This window comes from Salvelinus sp. IW2-2015, linkage group LG28 (assembly GCF_002910315.2).
Source record: "Salvelinus sp. IW2-2015 linkage group LG28, ASM291031v2, whole genome shotgun sequence".
Classification (NCBI taxonomy): Eukaryota; Metazoa; Chordata; class Actinopteri; order Salmoniformes; family Salmonidae; genus Salvelinus; species Salvelinus sp. IW2-2015.
In genome coordinates, this window is record NC_036868.1 from 31,970,448 (window position 1) to 31,994,604 (window position 24,157).

A 24,157-nucleotide genomic window follows, 5' to 3' on the forward strand; every position below is an offset into this window, starting at 1 on the left:
TGCTAGATGGTAACAGAGTGAACAGAACRTGGCTCGGGTGACTGAGGTCCTTAGCCTTCCTTTGACACAAGTGCTGTAAGTGTCCTGGAGGGCATGCCCCCTGTGATGCGTTGGGCTGACCGCACCACCCTCTGGAGAGCCATTCGGTTGAGGTCAGTGCAGTTGCCGTACCAGGCGGTGATGCAGTCCTACAGAATGCTCTCAATGGTGAATTATTTTCCAGGCACTACTCCGCAAGGGCTTTAACTTCCTCCTTGTCAGCTCTCTAGTCGTTGTTGGTAATCAGGCCTACTACTTTTGTGTCGTCAGCAAATGTAACGATTGGGTTGGACTCGTGTGTAGCCATGCAGTCATGGGTGAGGAGGGAGTACATGAGGGGTCTGAGCACACACCTTTGTGGGGCCCCGGTGTTGAGGATATGAGTGTGCCTACCATCATGCCTACACTCAGGTGTTGCCTGAGTGTGAACTGTATTATTTTACATTCTGGATGGACTGGTTACCTTACGCTACGCTTGAAAATGTCTATCCATTAGTCTGGGAGAGAACATATAGCCCTAGGTGACGCTGTTGGTATCATGTTTCAGGTAAGACCCAGATGCAGACAATGTCGAAGTAACAACAGTTTATTAATCGAACAGGGGCAGGCAAAAGACAGGTCAAGGGCAGGCAGAGGTCAGTAATCCAGATAGGTGGGGCAAAGGTACAGGACGGCAGGTAGGCTCAGGGTCAGGGCAGGCAAAGGTCAGTAATCCAGGCAGGTGGGGCAAAGGTACAGGATGGCAGGTAGGCTCAGGGCTGGCAGAATGGTCAACACCAGGAAAACTAGGAAACAGGAACAATTGAGAGACAGGAGCATAAGGGGAAAACGCTGGTAGGCTTGACGAAACAAAACGAACTRGGAACAGATRGAGAACACAGGTATAAATACACAGGGGATAAAGACAGGTGAAACAGATGAGGGTGTGACAGTTGGTTCATTGATGGTGCAGGGCTGCTTACAGTTAGCCTGCAATTGGTGAATTTGTATTTGATTTTGAATAGCCTAGTAATAGGGAATGTTTTATATTTTAATAATTAATTGAGTGACACATTACCTTCAACTATACAGAATATCTCACCACCTGTCACGACCGTCGTATGAATAATTGGACCAAGGCGCAGCGTGAGTAGAGTTCCACATTTTAATGATAGTGAAACTTCCAAAATAACAAAGATGTAACGATCGTGAAATACGTAGCACACATAGGCACTCATACAAAACAATATCCCCCATAGCAGGTGTGAAAAAGGACACACTAAGTATGATCCCCAATTAGAGGTAACGATTATCAGTTGCCTCCAATTGGGAACCATACACACACACCAACATAGAAATATAATACCTAGAAACACCCCTAGTCACGMCCTGACCTATTACACCATAGAGAACCCMGAGGGCTCTCTATGGTCAGGGCGTGACACCACCATGTGTTACCTTCTCCTCCTCTATCTCCTTTATTTCATTCTTGAGCGCGAAGACAAGCTGTCAACAGTTTAGTTAAATATATTTTATTGCTAAAACATATTACTATTGATGTTCCCAAAGAGATCTCCCAACTTAAGCACTGGGAAGAGAAAGGTTGGAGAGCCCATGGCATACAGAGTTTGGGCGGAATATCACCTGTCGGGCAGCGAGAGCATGCTCCTTAAACAGTGTTTGATGTGTGGAGTGAAATAAGTGTTGTTATATTTATTTCTCAGTTGCATACTTAGCACATGATACACAGTGGTGGAAAAATGTACACAATTATCATACTTGAGTAAAAGTAAAGATACCTTAATAGGAAATGACTCAAGTAAAAGTGAAAGTCTAAAAAATATTAGGTTTTAAATATTAAGTATGAAAAGTAAATGTAATTGCAAAAACTTCAAAAGTAAAAGTATAAATAATTTCAAATTCCTTATATTGAACAAACCAGATGGCACAATTGTCGTGTTTTTTTTWATTTACGGATAGCCAGGGACACATTCCAACACTCAGATATCTCTCAGAAACAAAGCATTGTGTTTAGTAAATCCACCAGATCAGAGGCAGTAGTGTTGACCAGGGAGGTTCTCTTGATAAGAGCGTGAATTGGACCATTTCTGTCCTGCTTAGAATTCAAAATGTAAGGRGWACTTTTAGGTGTCAGGGAAAATGTATGGACTAAAAAGTGCCACATTTTCTTAAATGTAGTGAATAAAAAGTAAAAGTTGTCAAAAATATAAATAGTCAAGTAAAACACAGATATCCCAAACACTACTTAAGTAGTACTTTAAAGTATTTTTACTTATGTACTTTACACCACTGATGATCCTTTATAAAACTGAAGTAGCCCTAGCCTACAAAATGGACCAGTGGGAAAGCACACAGCCTCCATTCGCTAGGCTAATAGAGTGAATACAGTTGACATGTATTTTTTTTKGATAATGGGCCATTCTAAATCTAAACTCATTTGACATATTAGTAAAGACAAGAGGATCACTTGATGAAAGAACAGCTGTGCAGCCTGAGGCAAGAAACAGAGAGCAAGCTTTTTTTGCTACTTTCTCAACTCATCCACAGCCTATAGTCGCGTCATGCAGCCCATATATGTTTTGAATTCTAAGGTTTGTATCATTCACAACTAAAGTTGCCAATTACTCTAAATCTAGCATGTTTCAAACGATCAAAATTATGTTCAACATAGCCACTTCATATGCATACTCGCACTGTAATGAGGAAAATATAATCCTATAATATTAAATAATGTTACGGACTTATAAGCATATCTTGTCAGCTAAATGAACAAGCCTACAGCCTATGGCATGGAGCAWAGCCAGATAACATAGGCCTACAGTAGACCAACTCATATTCTGTTCTTCTGAAATACATTCTCTTCATATCATAATGTTTCTTTAGATCTTACGGAAATCAATAATAGATTTATTGTGATGGTGTAAATGAAATTGATTTATTTATTTATTTCAAAGGCACGCATCAGCGGCTTGTATGCATGGAGGCCTGGAGATGCTAAACCTGTTTATGTTAATTCACGGTAAATTACCATAAGACTGTATGTAACAAGACAACGAAAGAATAAACACAACCCCTTAAAGACATCATCTCTTAAAAACGAACAAGAGTGGATGGATGTTGATCGTTTCCAACAGGTAACGCCTCCTCTCAGACTACTGTGCAGGGTTGGGGTCTTTTGCTTGACAATAACCGGCTGACAACATTTCATGACCGCCACAGCCCTATACAGTACATGGCTGATGTCAAAGTGTATTATGGGGACATGAGCTTCCCAGAATGTATGGTTATGTAATTGGATATAAGAATGGACATATTGGAACCATCATGCATCATGATATCCTTTTAGGCCCAGTAGACAAGTTCACCATCCAAAACAGTTGTGCAATCCACAAGCCCATCGATATCTAACGGATGCTATCATTGCAGTAGGCAGTACAGTAGGCAGTATATGAATGTTAAGTAAGTGGTTTGTGGACCTAAAGAGTACTAAAAAGTGAGTGATAGGTTTAGTTTACCATTGTTGTTGTCACTGCTGTGTGGTGAATCATGGCCTGTCTGACCCTCTGACGGATGACGCTGCCTCGTGCTAACACCAAAGCTCGCTAATAGCGTCTGGTGTAAGATGTGCGCCAGTCACAGCGTTCATGAGAGAGACCCATCTATAAGGGACATGAGAGGTGGTAGAGTGTTGTGACCTTGAGCAAAGGAACTAGCTCATCCCAAAGTCAGATACGTAGTCATACTATATGGATGAGGATCATGAATTTGTCAGTCATGGTCTCGTCAGTCTAGCTCACCTTCTTGTTGTAGCTCACTGTGTACACACCTAGCAGACTGACACCCGGAGGCTTGCTCTAGGGCAAAACAGTCAACGCTGAGATCCTCTCACTGAGGAAGCAACTCACAGAACCTTACTTTTTTTTTTTTAACTTTTGTAATCGAGGGATGATTTTGATTTCATGAAGTTCTGAGATGGATTTGATGTTTAAACTGTGTTTACCTTCTCTCTCTTTCCTACAGGAGGGTCTTATGATGGTCAGAATGAGCTCCGGAATAAGGCCTTTGCTGAGGTGAAAATTATGGAAGCCTGACCCAAGGAGAATCCTCCACCTGATTATCCATAGCCTGATCGCTGTGAGTCTTACATCCTATATCAATCTCTCACTGGGACACACATACACACACGAACACATGAACACATGCACTCATGCACACACACACGCACGCCTCATACAATCCTCTATCCCTTTAGAATAGCTCACACCTCCTCAGGCGGTCTGATTGTGGCCACTGGGAGAATGATCACAGACAGCAGATATAAATAGCGTCCGATGAGAGGAGGCAGAATCCACACCTCTGTGTGTCCGCCAAGAGGAATCACCTTTTAAATTCAGCATCTTAGTGTTGTTTAGCGCCTGCAGATGGCTTTCCAGGAAGTTATGTTTAATCCGGTTGGCGGAGAGAAAATCACCATTGATTGCCTTTTATTTAAGATACATTTTTCAATGTTGGGCATCTGAAGGTCTACATGTGAAGGAGTAGAATGTGGTCTTAGGACTCTTAGGATGGTGTAAAACTGTCCCCAAAAATGTCAGCACTATAATTTTTTCTCCTATGTGATATATGGGGGATGAACGTTTCAAACTAGGAAATACTGGCTCTGGAGCAGTTGTGTAAAGTACTTAAGAAAAAATACTTGAAAGTACTACTTAAGTCGTTTTTGGGGGGTATCTGTACTTCACTGACTATTTATATTTTGACAACTTTTACTTTTACTTCATTACATTCCTAAAGAAAATGATCTACTTTTTACTCCATACATTTTGACATCCAAAAGTACTCGTTACATTTTGAATGCTTAGCAGGACAGGAAAATGGTGTAATTCACAATCTTATCAAGAGAACATCCCTGGTTATCCCTACAGCCTCTGATCTGGCGGACTCACTAAACACATTATTAATTTGTAAATTATGATGTCTGACTGTGCCCCTGGCTATCCTTAAATAAATTAAAAACAAGAAAATGGTGCCGTCAGGTTTGCTTAAAATAAGGAATTTGAAATTATTTATAATTTTACTTTTATATTTTACTATTATATATCATTTTATATTTTAGCAATTACTTTCACTTTTGATACTATATATACTGTATATTTAAAACCAAATACTTTTAGACTTTTTCTCAAGTAGGATTTTACTGGGTGACTTTCACTTTCACGAGTCCTTTTCTTCTAAGGTATCTTTGCTTTTACTCAAGTATGACAATTGGGTACTTTTTTCCACCACTGCTCTGGAGATATCAAGCTGGCTTTGATATCAAAGATGAGAAGAATTCAAAAATATTGATAAACTTCTTTGTCATGCTAGCTGTAACTTTAAGGACACTGTATGTCACTCAAACTCAACTCTGGAGCTCACAGCCAGTTCCACTGCGTTTTTTCATCTCTTCTAAGCAGGGACTGATTTCGACCTGAAACATCAGGTGGTTGCAAATTAATTGTCTGGTAGAACAGAAAACCAGCAGGCTCCGGACCTCGAAGGGCAGGGTTCTCCAAATGGCATCCTGCACAGGGTTTTATTTGGCTCCCATGTAAAAAAAAAAAATGGTTTGGACATAAAAGACTTTCAAAACACCAGGAACTCAGCTCCAATTGATTTTAACTTTGGAAATCTTTTCCCAAGTATTTCCACTCATAATAGAGAGATGTGGTCATATACAAATGTAAGCAAGGTTTGAAATTATTATATTTCAGTCAAATATTATATCTGTGGTCAATTTGCAGTACATTTTTTGTCTATAAATTATTTGTAATTATGTGTGAGTGTCACGCCCTGACCGTAGAGATCCTTTTTATTATCTATTTTGGTTAGGTCAGGGTGTCTAGGGTGGGCAATCTATGTGTTCTATTTCTTTGTTGGCCGGGTATGGTTCCCAGAGGCAGCTGTCTATCGTTGTCTCTGATTGGGGATCATACTTAGGCAGCCCTTTTTCCCACCTTAGATTGTGGGATCTTGTTTTTGCATAGTTGCTGTCTAGCACTGCAGAACTTTACGTTCGGTTTTGTTGTTTTGTCGGAGTTCAGTATTAAAAATCATGAACACTTTCCACGCTGCGCTTTGGTCTCATTCATCTAACGACGGACGTAACAGTGAGTTCATAAATTCACTCTGGAGTGCCAGAGTTTGCTCTGGGCGTTCGTAAATTCAGAGCGTTGTCAGATTGTCCGTTTGTAAATTCGGAATGTTTCACACTTGGAGCGTTCAGAGTGCACACTGAACGCTCGGGCCAAGGAGTAGAGTTGATCCAACCGTTCTAACCTCACAACGCCAGTCAAGCACCCAAACTAACTGGGTAAAGTTGGCTAGCTTGCTCGCTACTTCCAGACACAAATGAGAACACCTCACTTTAACCATTTTACTCGCCTTTACTCAGCTCTTGTCATGTTATCCAGAGTGTCGGTGACTGTTACTGTGCTGCTGGCAACAATTGAAATAGTTTTTCTTTGCAGACGTTTACTGACACCAGTCATATTCAACGAGTGTTGCACATTCGTAAATTCATCAGTTATTCTGCGCCCTGCACACTCAGACGAAAGTTCTCTGAAATCGGAGTAGATAGCCAGAGTGAATTTGGGTTCCGGCCCCGCGACCATCCAATCCAGAAAAAAATGGCCCGCGGTTGAATCTAGTTGATGATTCCTGTCGTAGGGTAAGAGTTAAATACCCCTGCTGTATGAATTTCTAAATATGCCTTGTTTTCCTCATCAGTGTTTCTGATGGAGGCCGGAGAATAAATGACTAATGTTGAATTTATGATCTGGAGAGTGTTCATTTCTACGCTGGCTCGTTGGGGAACTGGAACAACCATACATTCAAGCCACATCAAAAACAGCTTGCCACCTCATAAATAAGTCCAATATTTCCCGAATACACCATTTGTTATTCTAACTATGCTCATTAGGTTAAACAGTAGTCATTGATTAAGGGAACTGGTGATAGCTTGTGAAACACTCCTGATCAGCATATTTAAAGGCTGGTCATTAGATAGCATATTTCACCTTACCAAAATGTTCCCTGTAGATAGTACTATTTTTATTAGCAATGATCTCTAAATCAATCCATGTCGTAGCAAAGCATTCTGAAGCGAAGCAAAGCTTCTGGTGATTTTTAAGAATGAGATACAGTGCAGCCAAGATAGTCTGACTCACTTGGCAGCCATTTCTCTTTCGCCAGCTGACTAATTACCGGCCCTGTGTTTGGAGCAGAGTTCTCTCCATTTATCTCCATCTCTCTCTATGGAATAGGTAGAAGTCATTCAGATCTCAACATTTGAAAGTCAAAGGATTTGGCTCTGGATGAGGTGAGAAATACCTAGCAGATGTTCATTTCACAGAACTAAAATCTGGTGTAATTTGGTCAGATGCTCGATTTACGCAGTCTGTCCACGAGAGATTAGGGACAGATCCAAATGTACTGGGGGGGGGGGGGCTGGTCCAACTCAACGTGTTATTAAAGAAAATGCATCCCCCTCACCAACGTTAAAAATATTTTCACATTACCCTCCCTTGTATTTTAAAATACATTGAATACCCTCCCCCTCATAAAATTAACTCAAACTAATGTTTACGACCACAAATAACAATAAATGTAGCTACCCTCTGTTTATAAATGTGGATATCGACTTTGACACTTCAGCACGCTTTTCTGGCACAGTCGATGCCACACAAGGTTACAGGCCAGAAGGTTGTGGGTTCACCGACCACCACAGACTAGCTCACTCTCCCTGCCTGTTTCATTACACTACAATCAGAGCCAGCTGCAGACAATGATTAGCTAGGGGAAAATCAGATTTTCAACATTTTGATGCCATATATATAATTATATAAAATATATGCAACGAATTTCTGTGCCAATGTTTCTGTGCCAATGCACCACGCAACCAATAAACAAAGCATACCGACTTCGGGTGCTTCAATATCATGGTTGATGTTTTCAACACCACTGTAAGTAGACTATGTGAATCTTGACAAACAGAAAATACATCCCTCCCTACCTTGTAGGCTTACCCAGTATCGAAGGCTTGGCTTGACAATATCCAAATGTTATTAAACTTTTTAGTGTTTTGTAATAGATGTCTCTTTCCATTCATCATTTGGCCGCTGCACAGTTTGGATTGATTGATTGATAGATTTTATTTGTCAGTTAATTAAAAAGAATACATACACAAATATTTTTTATAGTGACCAGGATTGCACAATAAAGCCGGGGACTTATTTCCCTATGTTTTACATAAAAATATACACAATTACATAGATACAGACACCTTACATAGATACTGACACAGAAATAACCTTCAGATGAGTATGGGGGGGGAGTTTAAGTACAATTCTTACAAGCTTGTTTGGCTGGTAGCTTATTATTTAGATGTTTGGGGCTGCTGGTGAACCATGATGTGCATGCATAATCAAAGTAACACTGGACTTGCGCACTTGCCAGAGTCTTTAGGGTATCTCTAGGTAGGTATAGCCTCTTTTATTTTTTGGGGTTACTTTCTTAAAACAATAATTGTCCACATTACAGWTCAGCTGTCAGAGATTTGAGCACTAAATGTATCAGGGCATTGCATGCGAAGGTTTAGGTGTCAACTGTATGATATTCAAATAAATACATAGCCTGTATAATGGAAGAGAAGCTTAGGCCTAACCCCAGAGAGAGAGCGATATACCGGTGAAACGTTACGACACCGACATGCGTTTCGTTATGTCAGATGGCTACTGCGTCTGCTATACAGATATAGATGTACAGAAGGAGGGTAATTCATTCATTTTCTATACAAATATTTTGTATAAAGATAAGCATTATATTGTTAGATTATAGGAGGAACTCTGGTAGGCCTGAAACATTCTTCCTCGCCTCAAGGTTAACTGTCGGAGTCAGTTGGAACGCCGGGGCGCACTGCCTTTGTATCATAGGCCTGCAGTAACCTTCACAAACATTTCTACATTTTTGTAGGGTAATATGAAAAGTAAGTCAAGCCATAGTTTATAGTGAAAATACAAGCAGAAGAGCAAATATAAAGCAAGGGGAAAACGCACTACCCTCCCCTGTGCCCCCCCCCAAAAACCACATAACCCTTCCAGAAGCAAAATAAAAAGTTTGACAACCCTCCCCTATTTTGGACCACCCTTCCCCCCCGGTAAATGTTGATCTGTCCCTTAAGCAGATGTGGCTGCTAAGAGGCTAAGATCAAGTTCTCTTCCTGTGTGTAAGATTCTGCTTTGCACTTTGTTTATCTTGCACGATGGCCCATCGCAGAAGCAAAAATAGCTGTGCAAATATGATGATCTGTCAATCTTATGGAACATTAGCCACTTAATGGGAAAGCAGAATCCTCCTTTCAATATGGGCTAAAGAAAAAAGCGACCATTAGCTTGTGTCGTTAGTCGAAAACTAACTGTGTTCAAAGAATGTTCTGCATATTTATACAGATGGAATTCAAATACTGATAGATGAGTGTGTGTTGATGAGTTTGAGCAGTCAAGGGGTGAATGAATCGAAATCCTCTTATACCTTCTGCTCTTTGTTGCAGTGTATGGCACATCCAAGTGCTAGATGAATAGAGATAGATCATTATGAAAATAGGTTAGGCCTGAAATTGATTTGAAGGCTCTATTTATGTTAGAAAGCAAACATTTATTCCCTGAAGTCTTGCAAAAAAAGCAGAAAGCAATCTGTCTTGCACATATCTCCCTATGCAGTTAACATGTTTATGACTCACGTGTCTTTTGAACTGAACGTTTTGCAAGAATAGGAAGCTACACAATTAAAGAACATGTAATGTCTCTACCCCATAAAGCCTCATCATCCAGTGCTATCCAATTTGTTATAACTTCATCAAGCTCTCAATTTACATAAATGCGGCTCAATCCTTCACCCTAATATCACAGAGCTAATGAGTTTGGCAGGTGCGCTAGGTTGTAATTATATGAAGTAGGTTATTAAACACTTTCTTATCACAATTATTTCCCGTCAGATTGAATTATCTTAAATGTAGTTGAGAGGTCTACACTGCTACAATGGGCTTCATACTATTTATCCATGTTTCTGTCATGCAAACCCATTCAGCTGTCTGTCTGGGAGGTGTCTGTGTTTTCTGTGTCTGTTCAAACTAGTGGAACGCAATTACTTGTGTTATGGCACCGTTTAGGTAGCGCTTTGATTCTACTGTTTTGTCCCTCTTCACTTACTGTATTCAGTAAGACAACTATTTCCTAACATCATCATACTCAGTGTGCATGAGTCATCGTTATTATTAGTGCCCTCTTGGGCACTATTTAGATGGCAGACTTGGTAACATGCCACCCTTTGCCACCTATCACACCTACTGTATCTTGATTAGAGATTCAAGCTCCAGCTGCAGGTTAACGACTACATTGGTATGGATGTGCATTTCATCTATATTCAGTTTGAGCTCCCACACTGTGAGTGAGTGCACCTCATTGTTTTTTTATTTATCAGACAGGATTTGCAGACATTGACAGGCTGGGGTCTGCCCGAGGAACCATTCTACGGTGTGTTAAAGCGTTGACGCAAAGCTCTCAGAAATCCGCCCAGATACTGGGATCCCCTCCCCTGCATCTCGTAGGCTGTTCTATGGACACGTCTAGAAACAAAATCCCCTTTGCAGTGCATTTGACGGTCATATTCAGATTCAGATTCCACTGGGTTATAAGAGGAATCAGAGTATTTTTAGTAATTCTGCTCTGAAAATCTTTAGCAAATTCATCAAACACAAAGCATTACATCATAAGGACCATAAGGATCATAAKTTGAGGCTGTCTATTGCATTGATGCTAAATAAATAGCTCTTATGCATCCACCAGGACTAGATTTGTATTATTGGAAGGGGCTAATTTGACCACTACTTGTACAGGAATTCCACATCCGTTAGATTTTCAAAATTCCTCTAGCTATTTACACATGATCTGTGTTTGAGCTGATCGAAGCGTGTTTCCATGTGTAAACTGAGCAGATTGTGTGTGTGTGTGCTCTCCAGGTTGGCCATTCCCTCTGGTGTGGTGGGAAGAGACGTGCAGGCTGTGATTGACGGGCGATGCGCCGTGAGTGAACCTATGGCAGTGACACAACACAATACAGGTAAGTAGCACAGAACACAGCACAGGTGTTTGGGAATCCACTCATCTCACACACCTACAGCAGACCCAATACCTAAGAGCCTTAACCTTACTGGTACAAAAACAAAGTTCTCTAGAGGAAAAACAAAGGTTGATAAATCCTTCAAAGGCCTTCGCTTTTGATGGAGAAAGTCTTGGGAAATGAAGGGTTTAGGTGGAACAAGGTGGTATGAGGGTGGACTGGTGATGGTTTTGAGTGCTGGCGTTGCGAGTGTTGAGCAGCGCAGGGCACGTAGAAGCATGCAGGTTTATCATTTCTCTCAGACCAACACCTGGGTGACCTTAAGAGTGGAAGAGAAGCTCCAGAATGCAGCCAGGGCCCTCCAGCAGCCTCCAAAAAATGTGAAGTCGATCATTCCCTGTCGAGAGAGGAGATACAAAGTATATTTCAGCCAAAGGCCTGCTTCTATCTATGTTGTAAACACAGCCTCTTGTGAAATGGTGAGCTGCTGTCTGATGAAGAGGAACAGATATATCTAGAAAAAATATTAGATTTTTTGAGTGCATTTGAAATACCCAGCATGCAATACGAATTGTCTTGATCATATGAAGAAGTAACTCTATTGACCATTTAGCCAATTTATTGAAAGCTAGCCAATGGCACAGTTTGACTAGCCTAGCCAGCTACTGTAAATGTCAATTTGTCAGTGAACTACATTTTTTTATCACGTTTTGGCATGATTATATTTAACTAGCTGCATGCTTAAATAGACATTCAATCATATACTTTGCATTGAAACCCAAATAAAAGCATGTTGATAGAAAGGTGTGTGTTTGTCATGTACAGTACCAGTCATACTTTTGGACACACCTACTCATTCAAGGGCTTTTCTTTATTTTGACTATTTTCTACATTGTAGAATAATACTGAAGACATCACAACTAAGAAAAACACATATGGAATCATGTAGTAACCAAAAAAGTGTTAAACAAATCATATTTGAKATTTGAGATTCTTCAAAGCACCAACCTTTGCCTTGATAACGGCTTTGCACACTCTTGGCATTCTCTCAACCAACTTCATAAGGAATGCTTTTCCAACAGTCTTGAAGGAGTTCCCACATATGCTTAGCACTTGTTGGTTGCTTTTCTTTCACTCTGTGGAGGAATCCCAAACCATCTCAATTAGATTTAGGTCGGTGATTGTGGAGGCCAGGTCATTTGATGCAGCACTCCATCACACTCCTTCTTGGTGGTTTATTTTGGGTCATTGTCATGTTGTCATGTTGAAAAACAAATGATAGTCCCACTAAGTGCAAACCAGAAGGGATGGTGTACGCTGCAGAATGCTGTGGTAGCCATGCTGGTTAAGTGKGCCTTGAATTCTAAATAAATCACAGGCAGTGTCACCAGAAAAGCACCCCCACACTATCAGACCTCCTCCACCATGCTTCACGGTGGAAACCACGCATGTGGAGATCATTTATTCACCTACACTGCGTCTGACAAAGCCACGGCGGTTGGTACCAAAGATCTCAAATTTGGACTCATTAGACCAAAGGACAGATTCCACCGGTCTAATGTCCATTGCGCATGTTTCTTGGTCCAAGCAAGTCTCTTCTTCTTATTGGTCTCCTTTAGTAGTGGTTTCTTTGCAGCAATTTGACMATGAAGGMCTGATTCGCGCAGTCTCCTCTGAACAGTTGATGTTGAGATGTGTCTGTWATTGTACTCTGTGAATCATTTATTTGGGCTTCAATTTCRGAGGTGCAGTTAACTCTAATGAACTTATCCTCTGCAGCAGAGGTAACTTTGGGTCTTCCTTTCCTGTGGTGGTCCTCATGAGAGACCGTGTCATCATAGCGCWTGACGGTTTTTGCAACTGCACTTGAAGAAACTTTCAAAGTTCTTGAAATGTTCCGTATTGACTGAACTTTATGTCTTAAAGTAATGATGGACTGTAGTTTCTCTATGMTTATTTCAGCTGTTATTTCCATAATATGGACTTGATATTTTACCAAATAGGGCTATCTTCTGTATACCAGCCCTACCTTGTCACAACACCAATAAAATTTTAACAAGGCACACCTGTTAATTGAAATGCATTCCAGGTGACTACGTCATGAAGCCGGTTGAGAGAATGCCAAGTGTCYAAAGCTGTCATCAAGKCAAAGGGTGGCTACTTTGAAGAATCTCAAATATAAAATATATTTTGATTTGTTTAACACTTTTTTGGTGACTACATGATTTCATGTGTTATTTCATAGTTTTGATGTCTTCACTGTTATTCTACAATGCAGAAAATAGTCAAAATAAAGAAAAGCCCTTGAATGAGTAGGTGTGTCCAAACTTTTGACTGATACTGTATGCTACAAAACAGCTATATATGCATATTAGCCAATACATGTGGCATAGCTTGCACTTATATGTAAGTCGCTCTGGATAAGAGCGTCTGCTAAATGACTTAAATGTAAATGTAAATGTTATAGCACACCTCGCTATACATCTTCTCTAAAAACAGTTGTACAATGTGCTCTGCAATAAGATAAGCAGTTTGATTTCTAAACCAGATGAGTTCTCAAATAGCAGCTGCCCAATACCATGGTGGACCKGCATAACGTTGGATGCATTGGAATATAATGTATGGAGAATGATAAAGAGTCTGTAGGATTATAGAAACAGCAGTTGGGAAATGAATGTCCGAGTTTCAAATACTGAATGCTCAGTGAATATGAGTATATTTAGTATATTAACTTTCCTACTAACCTTATAAAAGTTGACGGTCCCAAAATCTTGCCAATCCATTAATTATTCTACTATGACTGACATGTTTGACATGTTTCCCATAATGTACGTTTCATGCATATACATTCCAACAAAGAACACCATCACAAATAGTGTTTCACAGAGACAAATAGCAAGTCAGGTGTCTCAGGCAGTATTTGAAGTATCTAAATATAGTTTAACTTATCAATGTATATCAGGTGTCGTGGAAGGCACAATGTTACAATGTTGCAGTCCATAAATGAGAGCTTTACCATCTATGCCAGGGATGGGCAACTTTGATGGGGGTGGGGGCCACAAAAAAAACAGAAGTCATAATGAGGGGCTGTAGTTGCTCGCAGGCCTGCGTACCCACATTTATACCCCCCCCCCCCCTCACACACACACACTGCGAGCAAGACATTTTAGAGGACATCTTTTTTTTCTTGTGCAATTCTAAACATTTTGCCATGCGGTGTATAGAAAATGTTGCTATTTTATAACTCATTTCAAGCAATTCCACAAATGTTGCTATTGGGTGGAGAGAAATGTTTGCAGTTTTGAATATAATATCTGAGTGAGACTGACTAACAAAATCAATGTGGGCCCCTCGGCCGGTACTTCGACCATGATAATAAGTKTAGATACCTGGCCGCTAAATTAACTTAGAAATCTAAAAAATGTTAGCTGACATGGGCTAATTGACTGACTATCAGTGACTGACATAAAAAAAAGGTGCAATACAAATTGATCTCTGATGGAGACTGTCGAACGGTCATCAATGCATGCTTCAGTATTGCCCCTTTTCTTTAGGAGAATGTGTGTGCCCTGGCCCCATAGGCATATCGAAAGGATCCCACCCTGGTCACCAATGTAGCTGACCGAGAGAGACAAGTCCCTTAGAAGAATGCAGTCTAAATATTGTGTGGTCCAGAGACGAGAACTATCATCTTTGGCATAAGCCTGGGCTCCTGACAGGGACTTGTTAAACTAATTCTACATTGAATTTAGTCTTTGAGATGCTCAAAAAAGCATGTGCATCTGTAGTTGGTGTTTCTTCAACTTTCAAATGCACTAGGCTGTGTAAGACAAAACCAACAAAGAAAAGACAACAGGCAAATGCATTTGGTCCCAATGTCTAAATACTGATGGCAGGGCTAGTTCAAACTGCAGCAGGATGGTTCTCCTCACAGGTGAGTGAATCAGCCATGATTGGTTAATAGAACTGTGTTTGAGCTCTGAGAGCAGGACACATGAGAGTTGAATAGACCACGTGAGACAAAAGTGAGAGACAAGAATGAGTAACAAAAATAATCAGAGAAAAGGAATGTAGTTTGTGAGCTAGAAAATTAACATCCTAACGGACTCCGGCAGGGTGTTCTGCAATCATCCTACTCCAACTATTAATGTGGTATTTTACATTTTTCAGTATGAATTAAATGTATGGGTTCTGCCCTGAAGACTGTATTCGATTTAGACTACATGTCATATAGATTTTTGTTGACTTAAATTATTACATGGAATAAACAACTCCCGGAATGACATGCTAGCTAGTGATAAAGCTATTTGCTCCAGGTCTACTTTTTGCAACTAGCTAGCTCACTAGCAAGCTTGCTAAATTACTAAGGTTGCTGTGTTATAAGTTGTGAGGCATTTTATAGCTTGCATTGATGGTATCATGTTTCCATAACTAAATAGTTAGATTGGAAAAAGCTAAAAGACTTACCTGATAGCAATTTGTCAGACGGAGATCTCTCTTGAGATTTGTCACCAGCTGTCTATATAAGGTGATTGGCAACGTGATCAGCAGAGATATTATCAAATCTTATTTGTCACATGCGCCGAATACAACAGGTGTAGACCTTACAGTGAAATGCTTAGTTACAAGCCCTAATCAACATTGCAGTTAAATATATATCTAAAAAAACGTTTTAAAATAATAATAAGGAATACAAGTAACAAATAATCAAATAGCAGCAGTAAAATAACAATAGCGAGGCTATATACAGGACGTACCGGAACAGAGTCAACATGCGGGAGCACCGGTTAGTTGAGGTAATTGAGATAATATATACATTTAGGTAGAGTTATTAAAGAAACTAAAGTGACTATGCATAGATAATAACAGAGAGTAGCAGCAGCGTGAAAGGGGGGGGGGGGCAATGCAAATAGTCTGCGTAGCCATTTGATTAGATGTTCAGGAGTCTTATGGCTTGGGGGTAAACACTGTTTAGAAGCATCTTGGACCTAGAATTGGCGCTCCAGTACCGCTTGCCATGTGGTAGCAGAGAGAACAGTCTATGACTAAGGTGGCTGGAGTCTGACAATTTTTAGGGTCTTCCTCTGACACCGCCTGGTATAGAGGTCCTGGATGGCAGGAAACTTGGCCCCAGTGATGTATTGGGCCATACGCACTACCTTCTGTAGTGCTTTGCAGTCGGAGGCMGAGCAGTTGCCATACCAGGCAGTGATGCAACCAGTCAGGATGCTCTCGATTAACCTTTTGAGGATCTGAGGACCCATGCCAAATCTTTTCCGTCTCCTGAGGGGAAATAGGTTTTGTCGTGCACTCTTCACAACTGTGCTTGGACCACGTTAGTTTGTTGGCGATGTGGACACCAACAAACTTGAAGCTCTCAACCTGCTCAACTACAGTCCTGTCGATGAGAATGGTGGCGTGCTCAGTCCTCCTTTTCCTGTAGTCCATAATCATCTCCTTTGTCTTGATCACGTTGAGGGAGAGGTTGCTATCCTGGCACCACACGGTCAGGTCTCTGACCTCTTCCCTACAGGCTGTCTCTTGGTTGTCGGTGATCAGGCCTACCACTGTTGTGTCATCGGCAAACTTAATGATGGTGTTGGAGTCATGCCTGGCCATACATGAGTGAACAGGGAGTACGCGAGAGGACTGAGCACGTACCCCTAATGGGCCCCCAGTGTTGAGGATCAGCGTGGCGGATGTATTCTTACCTACCCTTACCACCCGGGGGCGGCCCATCAGGAAGTCCAGGATCCAGTTGCAGAGGGAGGTGTTTGGTCCCAGGGTCCTTAGCTTAGTGATGAGCTTTGATGGCACTATGGTGTTGAACGCTGAGCTGTAGTCAATGAATAGCATTCTCACATAGGTGTTCCTTTTGTCCAGGTGGGAAAGGGCAGTGTGGAGTGCAATAGAGATTGCATCATCTGTGGATCTATTAGGGCTGTTGGTGTGAGCCATGACCAGCATTTCAAAGCACTTCATGGCTACAAACGTGAGTGCTATGGGTCAGTAGTCATTTAGGCAGGTTACCTTGGTGTTCTTGGACACARGGACTATGGTGGTCTCCTTGAAACAAGTTGGTAATACAGACTCAGACAGGGAGAGGTTGAAATTGTCAAATTGCCCTGCGTCCTTGTGAATGTTGACCTGTTTAAAGGTCTTACTCACATCGGCTATGGAGAGCGTGATCACAGTCTTCCGGAACAGCTGATGCTCTCATGCATGTTTCTGTGTTGCTTGCCTCGAAGCAAGCACAGAAGTAATTTGGCTCGTCTGGTAGGCTCGTGTCACTGGGCAGCTCTCGGCTGTGCTGTCCTTTGTAGTATGTAATAGTTTGCAAGACCTGCAACATCCGATGAGCGTCGGAGCCGGTGTCGTACGATTCGATCTTAGTCCTGTATTGACGTTTTGACTGTTTGTTGGTCCGTCGGAGGGCATAGCGGGATTTCTTATAAGCTTCCAGGTTAGAGTCCCGCTCCTTGAAAGTGGCAGCTCTACCCTTTAGCTCAGTGCGTATGTTGCCTGTAATCCATGGCTTCTGGTTGGGGTGTGTACATACAGTCACTGTGGGGACGACGTGACCAATGCACTTATTGATGAAGCCAGTGACTGATGTGGTGTACTCCTCAATGCCATCGGAGGAATCCCGGAACTTATTCCAGACAGTGCTAGCGAATTAGTCCTGTAGTTTAGCATCTGCTTCACCACTTTTTTACAGACCAAGTCACTGGTGCTTCCTGCTTTAATATTAGCTTGTAAGCAGGAATCAGGAGGATAGAATTATGGTCAGATTTGCCAAATGGAGGGCGAGGGAGAGCTTTGTACATGTCTCTGTGTGTGGAGTAAATGTTGTCTAGAGTTTTTTTCCCCCTGGATGCACATTTAACATGCTGGTGGAAATTTGGTAGAACGAATTTAAGTTTCCCTGAAATARATTCCCCGGCCACTAGGAGCACCACCTCTGGATGAGTATTTTCCTGTTTGCTTATGGCCGTATACAGCTCATTGAGTGCGGTCTTAGTGCCAGCATCGGCCTGTGGTGGTATGTAGACAGCTACGAAAAATACARATGAAAACTCTCTAGGTAGATAGTGTGGTCTAAAGCTTATTATGAGATACTCTACCTYAGGTGAGCAAAACCTTGAGACTTCCTTAGATATCGTGCACCAGCTGTTGTTTACAAATATACATAGATTGCCCTTGTCTTACCAGAGGCTGCTGTTCTATCCTGCTTATACAGTGTCAAACTCTGCAGCTGTATGATGTTCATGTCATCGTTCAGCCACGACTCGGTGAAACATAAGATATTACAGTTTTTAATGTCCCGTTGGTAGTTTAATCTTGCTCATTGGTCTTCAATTTTATTTTCCAATGATTGCATGTTTGCCAATAGAACGGATGGCAGTGGGGATTTACTTGCTCGCCTACAAATTCTCATAAGGCAGCACGACCTCCGCCCCCTTATTTCCGTCTTCTCTTCACGCAAATGACAGGAATTTGGGCCTGTTCCCGGGAAAGCGGTATATCCTTCAAGTCTGACTCGTCGGAGTCGTTAAAGGAAAAATCTTCTTCCAGTTCGTGGTGAGTAATCGGTGTTCTGATGTCCAGAAGTTATTTTCGGTCATAAGAGATTATGTACAAAACAAGTCAAAAAAGAAGTTACAACAAGGCAAAAAACAATGGCTGGTACACAAGTTGTGATTGGTTTACAGTTTAGTACTCGGCTGCATGTGCCTGTCCAGCTAGTGAACATTATAGTATGTATTTTGAAAAAAATTGCAAGAATTKACATTGCCAACAAACGGAAATGTGTTCAGAATAAATAAATATACAGAATATGTAAAAACCAGCTCCTCCCTAGACAGAGATTGATCATCTCGAAAACTAAAGCAGATAGCTTGCTATGTATGGCCCACCACCTAGGGAAATATGTTGAAGATTTAAACATGTCTCTTGCCTTGCTAGTCAACTACAAAGCCAGAGGTCTTCAAAAGTATTGTGCCCCTCCCTACTGCACATGTCTTGCCAGAACGATTTGTTTCATTTCCACAGAAAAACATGAATAAATGTTTTTATTATGCATTTTTATCTCTTCAAGTAAATAGAAAACAGCGGGAGGAATCTCAATCTCAAACCCTAATTTCGTTACCCTAAACATTAAAGTAAAATCTGGTGCTGCTGAATCAAAGTTGTCCAATTGTTGTTACTTTATAAAAGTAAAGAAAAAGTCTTATTGCTTGAGTAAAATACTATTTTGCTATAYCTTTTTGACAGCAATACTTTTTGTCTGTTTTTGAAATGGGCTGTTTCCTGGCTTYTGTTGTGAACACAGCTGGAGTTGCCTAGATCCATGGTGTGAGAAGGAGGCACATCCTCCACCTCTCTGACCCAGCCACCACAGGTAGCCCTGCTTTATGTTGCTCAGTAATGCTTCCTCTAGATGGAGAGGATGATAAGATTCGACCTCTAGATGTGAATGCGGATACTGTTACTTTTGATAATGAAAAGTAACAGAGGGGCAGTATATGTGGGTATTCTCAATGGCAGCCATTTTTTATCTGCCATAGCCTAATGCCAACTATGCCTAGCTGTGTCCTGTGTTTTTCATGCAGACCAAATCCATCAACCAACGATGGGGGTAAAAACAATGTAGTGGACCATGCTGTAGGGGAGGATACATGTTTCAGTCTTGTTTTATTACACCTGTCTTGTCGCCAGTGAAAGGTGATATGTCCTCTTATTCTGAGTCGGGCAGGGTGGAAAGAGGCGATGAAGGATGTTGGAATCCCCATATATCCGTGAAATGATATACAGTGCACGGAGGAATCCGTAGAATTTCATGGGCATTTCTAATATTGATACACTCTGCTTCAGTGGAAACTCTTTGTGGAGCCAGAGAGAGGGGCAGTGACTGAGAAAGTAAAGTACATAAAATCCTCTCCTGCAGAAAATCCTCTCCTGTTAAAGCGATCCGCAATTCATTCCAATTAAACATCCCCCGTCCCTTTAAAATAAAAATGTTAACGATTGCTTCAAAAGATTTTTCAGAGGGTAAAAGTGAATAGCCTAAAACATCATATAATGTATATAAAATCTATTTACGTGCACAGATTGTGGGATTTTTGGCTATTTGCCTTTAGACTGAAAATCCACTTTCAGGGAAAGAAAAGTACAGAGTTAGAATATTTTACTTTATATCAGTCATGCAATTCAAGTAATAACTCCTAAACAATAATGACTTCGCTAAAGCCTTGCATAATCCAACAAGAATAGATTTGACCACAGTGTGTTTGTTGACTTAAATTATTACTTGTAATATACAACTCCTTGTCCCGGAATGACATGCAGCTAGTGATCAAGCTATCTGCTCCAGATCTACTTGATCTACTTACATTTCTAAGGTTGCTGTGTTCTAAATTGGGAGTCATTTTATAGCTTGCATTGATGGTGTCATGTTTCTATAACTAAATAGTTTGATTAGAAATAACTTAAAACTAACCTGATAACAATTTGTCAGATGGAGATCTCTCTTGAGATGTCACCAGCTGTCTAGATAATATGATTGGCAACGTGATCAGTAGAGATAGTACCATGGCTGGTACAAAAGTTATGATTGGTTTACAGTTTAGTACCCAGCTGCGTTAGCCTGTCCAGCTAGTGAACATTAAAGTATATATTTTGAAAAAAAAGCCTTGCCACTGTCCCAGTAGCCTGTTTCTGGTCTCAGGTTAAGGAATGGATGAAAAACATAACATGCATCTAAAATTGACCTTAGAAATAGCATTGTTGGGAGATCTGGAGAGACCTGGTCAGTCAATTACTAATACTCTTAGTAAAATTATTTATCTTCAACTTGCAGTCTGTGGATTCTATTAGATTAGACAGATTTAAATKGTATGTTAAACATCACAGCATAGTTGAAAGATATATGGCTGGTAGAAATCTGAAGAGGGTGGCCAGCAGAGATAAGTGGGGTGAGCTGAGGATTGAGGATTGAAATGTGGAACTGGAGACAAGCGGGAGTGAAGTTGCTGGGCGAGGGATAGAATGACAGTCAAAGATAAAAGTAAAAAATTAAGTAAAAATAAACAACAACAAAAAGTATGTTTGAATGACACTGAGGGGACCGCTGTTACATCCAATACCTTTTTGCTGGAGGCATACACACACAATCGCATTTAAACGCACACGTGCACACACACGGACACACAMACATGCACTCCAACGCATACAGTTAGCCTTGCTGTTTTGATTTTTGTTTTCCTTGATGTCTTTAGTTTTTTCATTGTTGTTTTCTGTTGTTGTTTTCCTTTGTTTTTCTCTTTCGTTCATTTTGTTGGTTGCTGGCGCATTGGTGGACGGGCAATACTCGAACAAATGGTCTATTGATTCTGTATCCTCACAGCAAAATCTGCAGAGCTGCGATGCCCCAAATATTCAACATTGTGTTGGTGGCAAGAATTCTGTACAATAATTTTAGTTGAAAATAAACAAAGTCTTGAATCGTGTATCGCCTATATCAACTGTGCCATGAGGTACATCAAAAATGTCTTCCCAGCTTTTTGCACTCTGTATGACACGGATGTCAACATCCTCAAATTAAACTGGTATACTTTCCTATTTATGCTATTTTTTGTTTTGATCCTTTGGCAGACAGACCAATGTCCTACCTCCTCCTGCGGCCACTTGCCTTCTCCATTTTTTGGGGGTAATGCTGTAATCAATTGGATTGAATGATTTATTACATAATTGCAGACCTATTTCAAAGACTATTGAAGATGTTTTCTTATCGTGATGATGAAATCAGGGGATTGCTAGTAGTTGGGCTTAAATCACAGACCATTGTTTTGCAATGATGGTCTACGAAAGTCTCAACAGCACTCTCTGCGGTAGCACCATGGTGTAGCCAGAGGTCAGCTAGTTTTCATCCTCCTGTGGGTACATTGTCTTCAATATTAAACCTAGGAGTCTCATGGTTCTCACACCCTTCCATAGCCTTACACAGTAATTATGACAACTTCCAGAGGATGATCTCCAACCTATTAGAGATCTTGCAGCATGGACAGACATGTTTTACACTAAATCAAAGGATCAGAGAATGAATCTAGTACTGAAAGCATAAGCTACAGCTGACTAGCACTGCAGTGCTTACAATGTGGTGAGTAGTTGACTCAAAGAGACAGAGACAATAGTTAAATAAATGTCTTCAAAAATGAAGTAGAAGCAAGAGAGAGAGAGAGCTACAGTGCCTTGCAAAAGTATTCATCCCCCTGTCTCTTATACACATCTAGATGTGTATAAGAGACAGGTGTAGATGATTCAAAGAGACAGAGACAATAGTTAAATAAATGTCTTCAAAAATGAAGTAGAAGCAAGAGAGAGAGAGAGAGAGAGAGAGAGAGAGAGAGAGAGAGAGAGAGAGAGAGAGAGAGAGAGAGAGAGAGAGAGAGAGAGAGAGTTCTAGAGGAAAGTATTCAGACCGCTTGACTTTTTCGACGTTTTGTTACAGCCTTATTCCAAAATGTATAAAATTATTTATTTTCCTCATCAATCTACACGCAAAACCCCATCATGACAAAGCAACAACAAAATATATATATATTTTTTTTTGCAAATGTATTAAAAATTAAAAACGGAAAAAACGAATTTACATAAGTATTCAGACCCTATGTTATGAGACTCGGAATTGAGCTCAGGTGCATCCTGTTTCCATTGATCATCCTTTAGATGTTTCCTCAACTTGATTGGAGTCCAAGTTGGGAAATTCAATTGACTGGACGTCATTTGGAAAAGTACACACCTGTCTATGTTAGGTCCCACAATTAACAGTGCATGTCAGAGCAAAAACCAAGCCCTGAGGCTGAAGGAATTGTCCGTAAGAGCTCTGAGACTGGATTGTGTCGAGGCACAGATCTAGAGAAGGGTACCAAAACAATTGCAGCATTGAATTCTCCAAGAACACAGTGGCCTTCATCAGTCTTAAATTTAAGAAGTTTGTAACCACCAAGACTCTTCCTAGAGCTGGCCACCCGGCCACACTGAGCAATCATGGGAGAAGGGCCTTGGTCAGGGAGGTGACCAAGAACACGTTGGTCACTCTGACAGAACTCTAGAGTTCCTCTGTGGAGATGAGCGAACCTTCCAGAAGGACAACCATCTCTGCAGCACTCCACCAATCAGGCCTTTATGGTAGAGTGCCAGACAGAAGCCACTCCTCAGGAAAAGGCACATGACAGCCCGCATGGAGATTGCCAAAAGTCACCTAAAGGAAACAAGATTCTCTGGTCCGATGAAACCAAGATTGAACTCTTTGCCTGAATGCCAAGCTTCACATCTGGAGTACACCTGGCACCATCCCCTACGGTGAAGCATGGTGGTGGCAGCATCATGCTGTGGGGATGTTTTTCTGCGGCAGTGACTGGAAGACTAGTCAGGATCGAGGGAAAAATGAACAGATCAAAGTACAGAGAGATCCTTGATGAAAGCCTGCTTCAGAGCTCTCAGGACCTTAGACTGGGGTGAAGGTTCACCTTCCAACAAGACAACGACCCTAAGCACACAGCCAAGACAACGCAGGAGTGGCTTTGGGACAAGTCTCTGAATGTCCTTGTGTGGCCCAGCAAGAGCCCGGACATGAACCTGATCTAACATCTCTGGAGAGACCTGAAAATAGCTGTGCAGCGGGGATGGAGCTTGAGAGGATATGTAGAGAAGAATGGGATAACCTCTCCAAATACAAGTGTGCCAAGTTTGTAGCGTCATACCCAAGACTTGAGGCTGTAATCGCTGCCAAAGGTGCTTCAACAAAATAATGAGCAAAGGGTCTGAATACTTATGTAAGTGTTATATATATATATACACTGCTCAAAAAAATAAAGGGAACACTTAAACAACACAATGTAACTCCAAGTCAATCACACTTCTGTGAAATCAAACTGTCCACTTAGGAAGCAACACTGAT

At 41.1% G+C, this 24,157-nt stretch overlaps 1 protein-coding gene across 1 annotated transcript in view; it reads left to right on the forward strand.

The window, feature by feature from the left end:
* The window catches only part of LOC111954143 (leucine-rich repeat and fibronectin type-III domain-containing protein 2), a 96,369-nt gene that overhangs the window by 21,954 nt on the left and 50,258 nt on the right, over nucleotides 1-24,157 (forward strand). The window contains exons 2-3 of the mRNA XM_023973643.2: nucleotides 4,060-4,173; nucleotides 11,096-11,196. The gene's annotated coding sequence lies outside the window, so the exon portion shown is untranslated. The remainder of the gene's footprint in view (nucleotides 1-4,059; nucleotides 4,174-11,095; nucleotides 11,197-24,157) is intronic.